This window comes from Ahaetulla prasina, chromosome 1 (genome assembly GCF_028640845.1).
Source record: "Ahaetulla prasina isolate Xishuangbanna chromosome 1, ASM2864084v1, whole genome shotgun sequence".
In the NCBI taxonomy this organism is placed as follows: Eukaryota; Metazoa; Chordata; class Lepidosauria; order Squamata; family Colubridae; genus Ahaetulla; species Ahaetulla prasina.
The window spans coordinates 289925123-289939267 of record NC_080539.1 but is presented as its reverse complement, the minus strand read 5'-3'; positions in this window follow the sequence as shown (position 1 = coordinate 289939267).

Here is a 14145-nt window from a genome sequence, read left to right as displayed (position 1 = left end):
CAGTTCATTTAGTGACTGTTCAAAGTTAAAATGGCACCGAAAAGAGTGACTTATGAACACTTTTCACATTTATGACCTTTAAAGCCTCCCCGTGTTCATGTGATTTACATTCGGACACTTGACAACTGATAAACTCATATTTATGACATTTGCAGTGTCCCAGAGTCATGTGATCCTCTTTTGCGACCTTCTGACAAGCAATGGGAAACCAGATTCATTTAACAACCATGTTAATAATTTAACAACTGCAGTGTTTCACTTAACAAATGTGGCAAGAAAAGTTGTAAAATGGGGCAAAACTCACCGAGCAACTGACTGAGCAGTTAGACTAGCTTATTTCTTTTAATAAAAATCATAAGAAACATGCTAAAGAAAAAACAAAACTTGAAACCATTGATTTGGATTTTCTAACATAATATACTTCAGATCTCTTTTTCAAATTTCTTGTATATTATCCAGTATATTTTGTGATTTTTTTAAAATGATAATGGTTGGTTTATCCTTTGTAAAAAGGATAAACGTACCTTTTCAAAATTATCAGAATGTCAGAGGTTGCTGAAACATCCAGACTGAAAAAGGCAAATAAGATTTGCTTTTACTTCATAATTACTCCTTAGCTATTTTGGTAAATTATATTCTGTTTATAATCTTTGAAATGCTATTCCATTTTCAGGCATATTTCCAGGAAGGAAGGAAGGAAGGAAGGAAGGAAGGAAGGAAGGAAGGAAGGAAGGAAGGAAGGAAGGAAGGAAGGAAGGAAGGAAGGAAGGAAGAAAGGAATTTTAATTTCTTGCCATTATTATTCAGGGCCAATTGTTTAGCAGGTTCTTTTCAACTTTGTGATTTTATGATTGAACCAAGGAAAAGATTAAGTGAACAATCTCCAATCTCCCCATTGGCCAATGATGTCAAAGCACCATCACTATATAACCAATGGGTCCCAAATATCAAACAGAAAGAATGGAGCTTAATATACAACATTTGTAAATCACTCCAATAAATACATTATTGGGTAATCAGCAACCAAGCAGGAATAATGAAAAACAAAAACAAATAAAAAGATCCTTCCCACCCCAAAAGTTTCCACCTTGCTCTAAGCCTTTGGAGTATTAATTCGGTGAATTTCTGCTTTTATTCAGCTGGTATATTTGCTCAGATACCTCCATCTGTATTTGTGTTATGCTGTCCTGAACATTTCTATCGCATTTCTGTAACCATTCCAATTCAATTTGATGCAAAAGAAATTGCTTTCATTTTTCTCTCCCAGTGGCAAAGGCAAGTTTGGTCAACTTCTGATGGATAATTTGCAGGGTTCTTTGGCTTACTTTAATTATAATATAGCCAACGGGTGTGTGAGAATGTCCTAGGCTCTACAACACTGCAGCTGTGGATACAATGAACTTCTTCAGCATCCAACTGGTTTCACTTCACTGATTTCTCACTTATATATGAATAAAAAAAAGAAAGCCTGCATACTTCAAAGCAAAATGCCAGCCTGCAGCACCATCTTTATTTTCAAGAACATTTCTGGGATGCAAGTAGGACCCATAGTCCCTCTTAGAAAATTAAGATAGAAATTCCCAGTGCTTACCGCTTTCTTTTGAAGTTTATCTAACTGATCAGGAAGGAAACAACCATTAGTAGAGCAAGTAGGTGTGCTTCCTGGATGCTGAACTTAATGGAAGATACCATATTGTTTATCATGTTGATGTATTTATTCTCGTTGTTATTTTGTCATTGTTTATTGTATTATTTTAATCTGTTGTATTTTATTTCTGTCTACATACCTTTCATTTTTCTTCCTTTTTATTTTTATAAACCACCGAGAATAGTTCCACGGTGATAGGTGGCAAATAAATTTAACAAATAATAAATAAGATAGGAAGCATTTTGGGAAATCAATGATTTCTGAGTGGAATTTTATGAGTGGAAAAGCTTCTTCACTGGAAATTCTGGGGAAACTGAATGCAGCCTCTGGACTTATATCAATTGGTATTATCATATTGCTTGAGTTTTGAATTGCATCTTTCATAAGAATACATTACTAATAATAGGCTGATTGCAACATTATAAATTTCCTTGATGAAAATTCCAAGTAGTTTTGAAGTTGGAAGGTGGTTTGTTTTTTTTAATGTAGCTGTTCTCCCGAGAATAGGGTGTTTATTGAACCCTGACAGTGATGGAGGTTTTTGTATATAATCCAAAGCTACATTTGTGTGTGTGTGTGTGGGGGGGGGCAAACATATGCCAACAAGACATAGCAAAGGCTAAGAACAAGAAAGAATAGGAAATTCTGGATGTACGAGACCAAGCTATAAGAATAAATATATATAAAGCCAGAATCCAGAAAACAACAACAGGTAGTAAATACCACTTCTTCAACAAAGGTAAAGAGTCACCTGGATAGTGGACTTGGCAATACCTGGAGTCAAAAGAATAGAAGATTAAGAACTGAAAAAGAATCACAAATTACAAAAACCTGCAAACAGAAGTAGAACAACTATTGCTAAAAAAAAAGTAAAGGACTAATAGTAACAGGTGCTTAGGTACAATCCAAAAATCTGGAGTACAACTTGAACACTATCAGCATTGACAAAGTCACCATCAGTCAATAGCAACAGACAACTTTACTTGGAGTAGTTTACATCCTGGACAAGATCACAAGATCACCATCAAACAAATCTTCCTATTCTAGGTTCTTGGGAAGGATCCAATAGTTGGACCAAAGTGTCAAATTCAATCTAAACACCTGGCTGAATATGCAATGAAAATAATAAACAACAGTATAAAATATTCAATTCCTTTCCTTTGTTTAGAACAGGGGTCTCCAACCTTGGTCCGTTTAAGACTTGTGGACTCCAGCTCCCAGAGTTCCTCACCCAGCTTTGCTGGCTGAGGGACTCTGGGAGTTGAAGTCCACAAGTCTTAAAGGGACCAAGGTTGGAGACCCCTGGTTTAGAACAAGCTAAGCCAAATTAACTTATTTAATGCCTTTGGTTTTTAAATTTGCATCGCCATGATCAAAATGGAATTTGGCATGTACATAAGATGCTGACAAGATTTATGGAAAGCATTTATGAAGAATTTGAAGCATTGAAGCCTGTGATCGCTTTTCTGCTAGATTTTAACATACTTATTAAAAAGAAGATAGATAAAATTAAAGGTACTCAGACTTTTCAATTAAAGCTATAATTTATTTTCCTCGGCTACCTGTTAGTTGTATGATTTGAAATATAACCCTCTTTCCTCAAAGTTGCTGTAGTATATGGTGCTAGAAGGCTGATATTGACCTGGATTTTAATAGTGATAATCTACTATATAAAAACACTCATTTTACATTTTCTGTGCTATTCATTAAGAGCCGTATAGAAACAATTAGAATGCAAAGGAATCCCAAACAGAAACTCTTAACACAGATTCCTTGCATGGCTCTTGGTCTAGGATTTGCATTCTATTTTCTGCCTTGTTTCTGTTTCATATTAAAGTTCCTTCTGACCCATAGGTGTTTTGTTAGATGTTATTTTAGATTAGTAGAGATTATGTGATTGCTGAGTAGACTGTATTAATATAATGAAACATTGCTACCTAAATCTTGATTATCCAAATCCTCTTGTTAATCTAAATTACAAAGTGTCCTCACAAGAACCTCTACTCTTCATTATAATTACTCTGCTACTTGTTTGAAGTAATCTGTATCCAGAAATTTGGAATATCCTTTGAGCATTCAGTTAGGAAGCATGCCTTTCCTCAAAACTTCATTTGAAACTTCTTGTACAAAATGCTTGGTGTCATGTGGACTAGCAGAACAAAATTTCTAAGACTTTGATAAGACTAATATTGATTGAACAGATGACTGAGAAACTTTCAAAACTGCCATCTTGACATAATGCATATTTTTAAATATTGTTTTTCATTATTTCATGCTTTAAAAAGTGCTTTCTTTTCTTAATCCATAGTACTTTGATTTCTGTTCCTAGTATAATAGTAATTACAGAAAACTCAAAATTAACAGATTGAGACTATGTATTAGAACTAGGTTGTTCATGAGTCTGCTTTTGTGGAACTACATTGGCTTACTTAGTTGGCTGTGAGGTTTATGTATTTTTTCTACATGGATTACTTGCCACTCAGAGCTGTGTAGCTAAAATGGCAGGCATATATAAATTCTAAATCACTAGATGGAGGAAGAAAGCATGTATGTTAAAGCTGAATATTAATGAAATGATTGATAAGATTTTCCAAACATACTTTGAATCTTTTTCTCCTGCTATTCTTGAGATAGTGGTGATGGGAGAAAATGAGTGGTGTTAGAAATTAGGCAGTGAATGCATAGTGAAAACAATGTTGGCCATGTCTGGGCTGTCCCATCCATCCCTCACAAATTTATTCAGATGAAGTACATTATTACTTGAAATTCAACCACAATTTGAATCTTTCCTCCAAATCCAAAATCTGCAAAGGTGAAGATTGTTAAATGAAAGTAACAGTATACAATAAATGTTGAACCATACCTTCTGTCTCTAGATATTTAGTATACTGCACTGTGCTAGAGAAATGTCAAGTGATCACTGAGCTGTGTCGATGAAAGTTGGAAAATATTATTAACTTTGTGTGGGAGTAGGAAGTGGGGGACTATTTGCAAATTATTCTTTAATCTGTGGAAGGGAGGTTGATTTATTTATTTATTTTTAAAAAAATATTGGAATCTTGGTGATATAAATGACCCTTCCCATCTCCATATTTTACCCAAAACAATTCTTTCAAGTAACTTAGATTGAAAGATATTGGATTGAAGACATCCATTATATTCACTTGGTGCATTCCCTCATTGTATTAAGACATAGTTTATTTTAATCATGTTTGTTGAATAAGACCCAATGATTAGTTCACTCAACTATGACAAAACCGAATAAACAACATTACAGCTTAGGATGATAAGGGGATTTATGGCACAGAAAAGATTTTAAACTTAGTAGTATAAGGGTGAATAACCATGCTACTACATAATGTTTTAACAAGTTTTACATTTAAATGAAGGCTAACATAATCTTATTAAAATAAAGTGAGAGACTTTACTTGTCAGCATTTAGTGCACTGTGACATTATTTGTGTCAGTGAACACACAGTACAAAACAACTCTTTTATATATAAAGTGTTGAAAATGCTTTCAAGAATTAATGGGGCTCCATAAAATGTTTTCAAAAGGTTAGTATTTATGGTTATATAAGATGTGAAGGAAACCCATTAAAACTAATTCAAAGGAATAAGAGAAGCAAATTGGAATACACAGGAACAAAAAGAGATCATTCTTTAAATGTGTTATTGTTTACATCCAAAAAGACCAGTTATGGCTAATAACTCCCCAAGAAAATCCAATGGGAAATAGTATATATGCAACCAAATGAGTCTCTAATAAGCTGGATGTAAGTAATTCTCTTCCAAATAATTGCTCTAGCATTGCATAAATGGTACTGGATAAATTAGATAGTGTTCAAATAAAAAGTGCTTAGAATAAGAATTAAATTAGAAAACATGAACATGTGAAGACAAATTAATAAAGGAGATCTAGAAACCAATCTCACAATTTCTGCGTTCTAAAAAATGCTAAATGTCTCAGAATGAATGACCGCTGCAAATTGCAATTTTTATAAATACAGGTAAAAAGCCTGAAAATAGGTTGCTGGGACCACAAGCTATAAAATATAATAGAGCTACTCATAAATTAATGGAGTAAAATATTTTCTTTGCACTGCTTTCCAACAGTACAGATTCTTTCAATTTATGGAAGAAATGTATTTTTGCAAATTTGGAAGAAATAATGCAAAATGATGACAATTGTATGTAGTGAAAAAATAATATATCCATCAGGAAACCCACCTTTTCCCATACTTTTTTAACAGTTAAAAATGGATAGGCCTATTTACCAGTATACCGTATAAATGCATCTGTACTGCTTATGTAAAGAGGATTTCCCATAATATTATCTTCAGGCACAGTTTCAAAATATGTCACAGACATCAGATTTTGGTCCTGTTGTCAGACATTATTTAAAACTTTTAAGAGGGAGAAGGCGCTTAACGTTTAGAATATTATAAATATTATAAATATTTTTCAAAAATATTTTGTTTTCCCATACAAAATGAGGACGCAAAACCTGTGTTGAAATTGGAGGTATATAAATATTCAATATATTTACACATAGGTAGGAATGGGTGGATAGATAAGTCTTTTTAAATTCAGTAGATATGTATTAGCATAATAATCTACATATTTGTCTGTAAGATACTAATTCAGATCCAGAATTCCTGAATGAAAATTGTAGCACAAAATTTCATATTATTTTAATTTTAGAACTCTAATTCTGAACCTTAAGGGAGGGAAATCTTTCATTATCAATAAAATGATACCTTAAAGTGAATTTTGTATTTTTAAAAAGCTAGTTGATTTTCTAGTACTCTTCATATGACTAATATGTTACATTTTTATTCTAATTTATTTTATTTAATTTATTTCTATTCTTCCTTGTTGATTTCCCCCCAAGTTTCTCTTCTCAACCTTCCAAAAAAAATGGCCTGTCCCACATTCAAAACTTTCCATTAACCTTGTATGGATCAAAATTATCCCAATTTTCATCATAATATAACTTGTTTTTATATTTTGGTATTAATTTGTTTGCTACATGTTTGTATAAATAGATTCATGTTAAAACTGTATATTTAAAAGATACATTTTTCTAAGCAGTTCTTAGTAATCACTATTTGCATTATTCTTGGGTCTCCTAATTTAATCAAATAAATAAATAAATAAATAAATAAATAAATAAATAAATAACATTTTCTCTACCCTTCTTTTTTCCTCGCCTATTAGTCTCATTATCCAATATCATATTATCCCCTAAAATCTTCTTCATTTAAAATTTAATTGAATTTGGCAGAAGCTGGAGTAAAATGCTTTATAAAGGCCAGACAGCTTCCAAAATTGTCAAGAAAGAATTGGAAAGACTGTGTGTCCACAGATGAGTGGAGGTGGGTTTTTTTTGGTGTTTTTTTTTGCATTACTATAAGAAAAGTAAGGGTGAAAATGAGGGTAAAATTGGAGGAAAAGCGAATTGAAAGGAGAAAATTTCAAGGGAGTTCAATGCCTAATGAAGCTGAGAATACTGCAAAGGACTGAACACAACAGCACCTATTTTGTCTTTGACATAATTGGCAGAAGGTAAAGACTGAGGGCAAAAGTTGCCAATCTTCCTTTAGATGCAAGACATACCATTGAAATGTGTGCTGTGGGTCACTTAGAGTATGGAGTCAGAAGGCCTGAGTTCCTATTTGAGGAGGATTGGGTGCCATCTGTCATCTGTTTCTGGTCACTGCATCTTTTCTATAAAATAACCAGGGTACTTTCTTGCTAAGATTCTTTCCTGGGGTGAAAGACTTAAAGAGGGAAGATAGTGGATGGGAGGGAACATTGCTTTGGGATCTTAACTCTGTCAGTAGGAATCTGGAAGTGGCGAATGACACTAAAAAGAATAATATTTGGGAAGGGTTTCAGAAGATTATGAGGTGGGATGTGTGGACAGGGTCTTTATTTTGTTTGATGGGATTGTGGGTTATTACATAGTCCCAAAGGTCCAGTTAGAATGGTGGGCTAGGTATTGATCTGACATGGATAGGTATGGACATTTTGGTATGTCAGAGGCGGTGATTTCTGTGAAGATGATGTGATGGTTTTGAATGAAATTCTATTACTGGCAATTTGAGGCAATACACTACCTTTATACATATGATGGGAAGATAAGATAGGAATTTTTGTCATTATGGACAAGAGAATGTTGTTTTAAAAAAAGGATATTAAAGGGGAAGTGTAACTGATAATCTGATGTAGCTTTTTTCTTCTAGCCCCCTTGCTTCATTTTTGGATTTGAGAGATAAGCGTGCTGATGATCTTGGACTCAACTTGGTGCTGAGAAATGTGCATATATATATATTTTGTGCAAAAACAGAAAACATTCATAAACATTCATTCATAAAGTGGATAAGCAGTATACTTCAGGCTCATATTACAAATATGTGGCTGGGGAAAGGGAGGCAATGTAGCTCCCTCAGAGATCTGACTTCCCAGTTTTCCTCTTGCTGTAAATCAAGATGAGAGTGTTGTTTATGTTGTTGTAAAGCAACAACATAAGAGAAGTTGGTAATGGTGATTTTACAGTAGGGACAGGACAGGCAATGTCCTACTGTATGTAATGTTATTTGGTATTCATTCTGACTTACAGACTCTGAGAAAGAAAGTGTGGTGCTTTATAGCACAAACTCTACCACCTACAATCTGGATCCATAGTTCCCTGGCTGTTTGAGATGGTCAGGGTGTGTGTGAATACATGGGTTTGAAAAGCTTTCAATGACTCTTTGAGGGAAGGGTCAGTCCTGGATCCCTTTAAAGAATTAATACTTAACTGGGAGAACAGCCACCCCACTAAGTATGGACCTTACCTTAGTAGTGATTTGCCTCTTCAAATCAAACCTTTATTGTCAATGCACAACATGTGTACAATGAAATTGAATGAGACTTCCTTGGTACAGCCCCCCCAAAAACAACAACAACAACAACAACAACACAAAATACATCTCAATACCTCAATAAATGAAATAGAATCCCTAAACCCAAATTAGTAACTACTAACACACATTCCCATATGCCTGTGATGGCGAATTTATGGCACACATGCCAGAGGTGGCACACAGTGCCCTCTCTGTGGGCACACAGGCCGTCACCCCAGTTCACTCCACTGCTCATGCGTGCATTCCTCCTGTCGGCCAGCTGCTCTTTGGGTCTCTGTCATGCATGCATGGGGGATGGGGCATATGCAGGGGGCATGCATTACATTCTTCCAATGTAATAACAGAATAACAGAACAGCAGAGTTGGAGGTCTTCTACTCCAATCCCCTCTTCAGACAGTAAACTCTATACCATTTCAGAGAAATGGTTGTCCCATCTCTTTTTAGAAACCTCGAGTGTTGGAGCATCCACAATTTCTGGAGACAAGTCATTCCATTGATTAATAGTTCAAACCTTCAGGAAATCTCTCCTTAGTTCTAACTTGCTTCTCTCTTTGATTAGTTTCTATCCATTGCTTTTTGTCCTGCCCTCATGTGCTTTGGAGAATAGCTTGACTCCTCTTCTTTGTGGCAGCCCCTGAGATATTGGAACATTGCTATCATTCCTCCCCTGGTCTTTCTTTTCATTAAATTAGATATACCCAATTCCAGCAATTATTCTTTATATACTTTAGCCTCCAGTCCTTTAAAGCTGTCCTTAAACAGCTTTAAGACTGTTCTTTGTAGTGGACTGTGCTTCTTTTTCAAGAAGAGACTGAACTGCCATCTGTCAAAAATAGTATAGAGTCTGCTTGGGCAGGAGATTGCCCAAAATGACCCACAAGGTCCTTTCCAACTCTGTAATCTCTATGTAATCTGTAATCTGTAATCTCTATGAAGACAATAGGGAAATGCTAACTTGCATTTTTAACACATCACACAGAACTCATTGTAGGCTATACATGTACACATGTCTATATACCATCACTTCTCATATAGAATAAACACTATTTAACACAAACAATAATAAGATTTTTTTTTAAGATCTGCATCTTCCTCATTGTTATAGCTAGGGAGATTTTTCATTTGCTCTCATTGCATTGCCCCTCATCTAAATAAAATTCCAAAGCTCCATTTTTTGTTTTGATGGTGTATTGTTTATGCTGGCATGATAGTTTCCAATTGCTTGCCTTGCCCTCTGAATCATGTTTTTTTGTCTTTGGAAATTGGAAAAAGCTGGATAGCCAGGTTGTAACTTTCCAATTTATGAAATAAAGTCAAGGTAGAAAATAAAGAGAATGTATCAGCTAAGAATTTCAGGAGTGACTACTAGCTCTAGTTTAATAACTTGAAACATAAAGAATGGAGCAGAGGGTTGATTTATTATTGTTTATATATTGGGTAAAGTCATACTTATGCCATTGTGTCATGCCTATAATTCACAGCACCTTCCTAACATGTTTAATACCACATTGGCTTTGATTACAGTTGCCCCCCTATTGCCTATTTTCAGAGTCTTTAACAGAGAGGGAGAATTGCTTTCTTCATTTATTACTGAGTGGCACTATTGTATTTGTTTCAGCAGCTTTAGATCTTTGGAAAACAGACCTGTCAGTTCCTTCAAGAGCAGCTCATGGAAACAAAAGCCAATGAGAAAAACAGAATCTTATGTTCCTTCAGAGAAGAAGGAAATAAATGTCAGGCTTATCCTGGAGATATGTAGTGCAAAGCCAATTCAGTTGGAAAATTATTTACCTTAACAGAAGGCAGCTAATGAGTTTGTGTACATAGTTCCAAATTTGGCAAATCAGACCCTAACTACGTTGCTTCTTTCTTTATGTGTTATAAATTCTCTTAGATTTTTGTGAGGCAAGCTAAAGTGTTTTAAGCAAATACATGCGTATAAAACGTTTTTGATTTATTTACAGATCGGGAGGAGTTGGCACCATTTGGGGAGCCATAGATTTCAGTCAGCAGAACAAGTTCAGTAATGAGGTTCTGCGAAACATACATTTTATTTGAGGTTTTTGTGGCTGTGTTAGAGATGTTTAGTTATGAATAGATTAAAAACAAAGCATTTTGCAAGCATCTTCAATTTCCAGGAAAGGTAGGACTTTCGTGGTGGTGGGTGATGAAGCTACCATGGTTCTTTCTATCTTCTCTCCAGACAATTAGGGACATTGGTCACAACTTCAGGTTATGAAACAATTTTCATCAAAGGAGATGGCACATTAGTGTCAATATTTTTATCCTCAATGTGATGCTATTACTATACTATATTTAGTGCCCAGAGATATTTGTCTGCATAGACTATGTGAGCTTATGTAAGGTTAGGACTCTCTTTACAATTGGGGCTATATTTTATAGGTGATACCTGATTCTGTAAACATTACTTATACTACTTAGGCTGCTGAAATTCAAGGTCACAGTTGTGGATTTTCCAGCCACCTGCTTTAAACCACCCTGCTCAGTGCTGAGAGTACAGGGGCCGAGGATATAGGCCTGGCCCATTCAGAGCCTGAGTTTATGATCATCAATGCCTTTTGCAGGCATTTGAATACCCTCATCAAGAACAATATTTGAACAGGCTTTTGTGCTTAAGGAAACAAACTTCCTTCCTTAACTTTCATTAAATTTCTTATCTTCCTAGCTGTGAATCAACTATGCAATTTATGAATTTTGTAGAATGACCTTGCATAAATATGTATGAATTCACACACACATATACACAAGCATGCAAAGGGAAAGAACATTTCCTATTTGATTAATGGATATATTTCTACTTTTATATAAGCAATATCTTCATAGAAAAGGCATTTTTCCACATGTAAGCCTTTGTGGATCTCTCTGTGTGTCAGAGTATCAGATATGCTGCAGATACTCATTGTACGTCTCTGCCTCAGCTGCCTCAATGTGAAGCTGCCAAAGTTTTATGCCAGTGTCTGGAGTAAAGTTGCATTGTCTTCTTGAATTGCATTTAGAATCAGGTATCCTCCTGGGCTTAGAATTCCTGCTGGATAGCAGCTATGACCAGAAGGGCTTTTGAACAGCTCTGTCTTATATACCACTTGTGACTATTCCTAGATCAGGTGGCTTTGGTTACCATCACTGGCTATGTAGTCATAATGTCAGCTTGCCTCAGATCAATGTTTAAGAAAATAAAGACCCAACTCCATCAGTTTGAAGAGATTGGTAATTTTTATTAAACATGTCAGATTGCAAAGAAAGCTAAGCTAGAACTGAAGGTATACTATAAACACAGACGTCATATCCTCTCCTGACCCCTCCTTCCACCAGAGTTCAAACGGTCATAATCCAATGTCGTCTTCCTCCTTGGCCACATGTAGTTTCACTTCCGATATTCTCCCTCTGTCAATCTTCTGGATGGAATGCGAAGCAGGTAACTCCTGTTACATTCAGGCGCCAAATCAGTTCAAACGTCTGTTTGAAAGACTATTTCCTCCTAACCTGTAATGACAGCTGAACGCTTGCAACAGTACAAACCTCCCCCCTCCCCCATAAATCATGTAAGACATTCAGTAAGAAGAAAACCTTTAATGAAGTAATAAAACAGTAAAACAGTCCAGTAGGTGAAATACACTTAAAATAAAGCGGAGGCTGACACACATGGTGTGATTGCCATACAATGTACATGGGATTGTTGCAAACTATTCAGAAGCTTCAGAGTAGTCCATAGTGTAGTAGCATGGGTAGTTATGGGTGTCTTTTGTTATGGCCATGTAACATCTCTACCTCATCAACTGTCATGGCTCTTAGTAGGCTTCCAGATGCAACTTAACAACCATGTTATCACCTATAAAGCCCTACATGGCAAAGAACTGGGTTATCTGAGGGACTACACTTTCCAATATGGAGGACACACTCTGAATGCCTTCATTGAAACAATGCTATCTTATGGGATCCGGGAAATGTCTATGTGTTTAAAGAGAAGGTGCTCCAGGAAATAATTTTCCCTGCAGGTATGATTGGCTCCAACTGAACCAGCTTTTAGGAAGGAGGTTGAGACACAGATTTCTTCAGTTTTTGGAGACAGGTTGAGCTGAGTTTCCAAATAGAAGACTTGTAGAAATTTTCAGTTACATCTATTATTTTATTGTTTTAATGTTATTTAGTATTAATTGTGGTTTTCTTTTCTTTTTCATATGTTTCCCAAAGTCATGTAATTTATGCTTGGTGGTCATCTAAATGCTATGTTATGTATACATAACATACATACATACATACATACATACATACATACATACATACATACATACAGTAACCTAACTAAATATAATGTCTCAGTTATTTTATGATTTTTATGATTTATGTTGATTTTATGATGATGTATTTCCCTTTCTTATTCAGACATCTGAAAATATAAAGTCAGAAATTATTTCTGATATCCACAACGGTCACAGTTTTGGTTCTGCTTGTGTCCAGCAATTTATTAAATTGTTTTTTTAAAGTTTGACAGTTTTTGTGCAAAAGATTTTTCCTCCAAAAATCTTAGAGCAGTCTTTATAGTTTTCAAGAGGGCCTTCTCCAGTCATGACAGAAGGTCAAGCAATTCTTTGAACAGAATTTACCATAGGCCTTTAGATGCCTTCTTTCGTGCGTAAAATTCTCTTGTCTTCAAGTAACTTTAAGTAATTAATTAATTTACATTTTATTCTTACCTTTCTAAGAGTAGCATCCAAAGAAGCATCTATTCCTCCCAATTTTCATCACTTTGAGTTTTACTTTAGGTTTTATTTCAAAGGAGAACTTCAGAGACATCTTAACTGAGGGAGGTATTCTTTTTAGTTGCAAGTACACAAGAGGTCAATCTTGTATTTCTTGTGACATATATTAAATTTTCTCTGCTTCCACTGATTTACTCTTCCTTCATTTTAATTTTCAAATTTGAGAAACTAGTTTTTATTGATTTTTCAGAAAGACCATTACTGCCACCACCATGGAGAAGTCTGTCCTTAATACATTTTTTTGTGGGGGGAGGGATAAATATAAAAAAAATTGATTATCCAGTTTCTCAACCCAAAGATTGTGAATTTCAGGAGGCCATTTGTACCCACCTCCCTGGTCTAAAAACAAAGTCAGAGTGCACCATCCCTCATTTTAACCTTAAGCTACAAATGTTCTCTTTTATTGGTGCCTAGTCTATGGCTATAAAATGTCACCACCACACATCCACGTGGAAAGCAGACTCAAACCCACACCGATGATGAAGCACGACCACAGTCCAGAAGCCAGACCTAAGCTGCATCATTAGCCATTTCAAACCCCTCCAATCCATACATGCAGCAGACTTACACCCACCATGAAGATGTAGCACGACCGCGAACGCAAAGCCAAATAACAGCAATCCTGCTCACCAACTCAAATCCCCCTGCAACTCAGACTAACCTGAACACAACTAAGCCCCCCCCCAAACAGAACACACCCCCATCCAATCAGAGCACAGCTAAACCCCCAACCAATCAGAACACACCTCCACCCAATCAGAACATAGCCAAGCTCCCAACCATATATATTACTTGACTATATAGT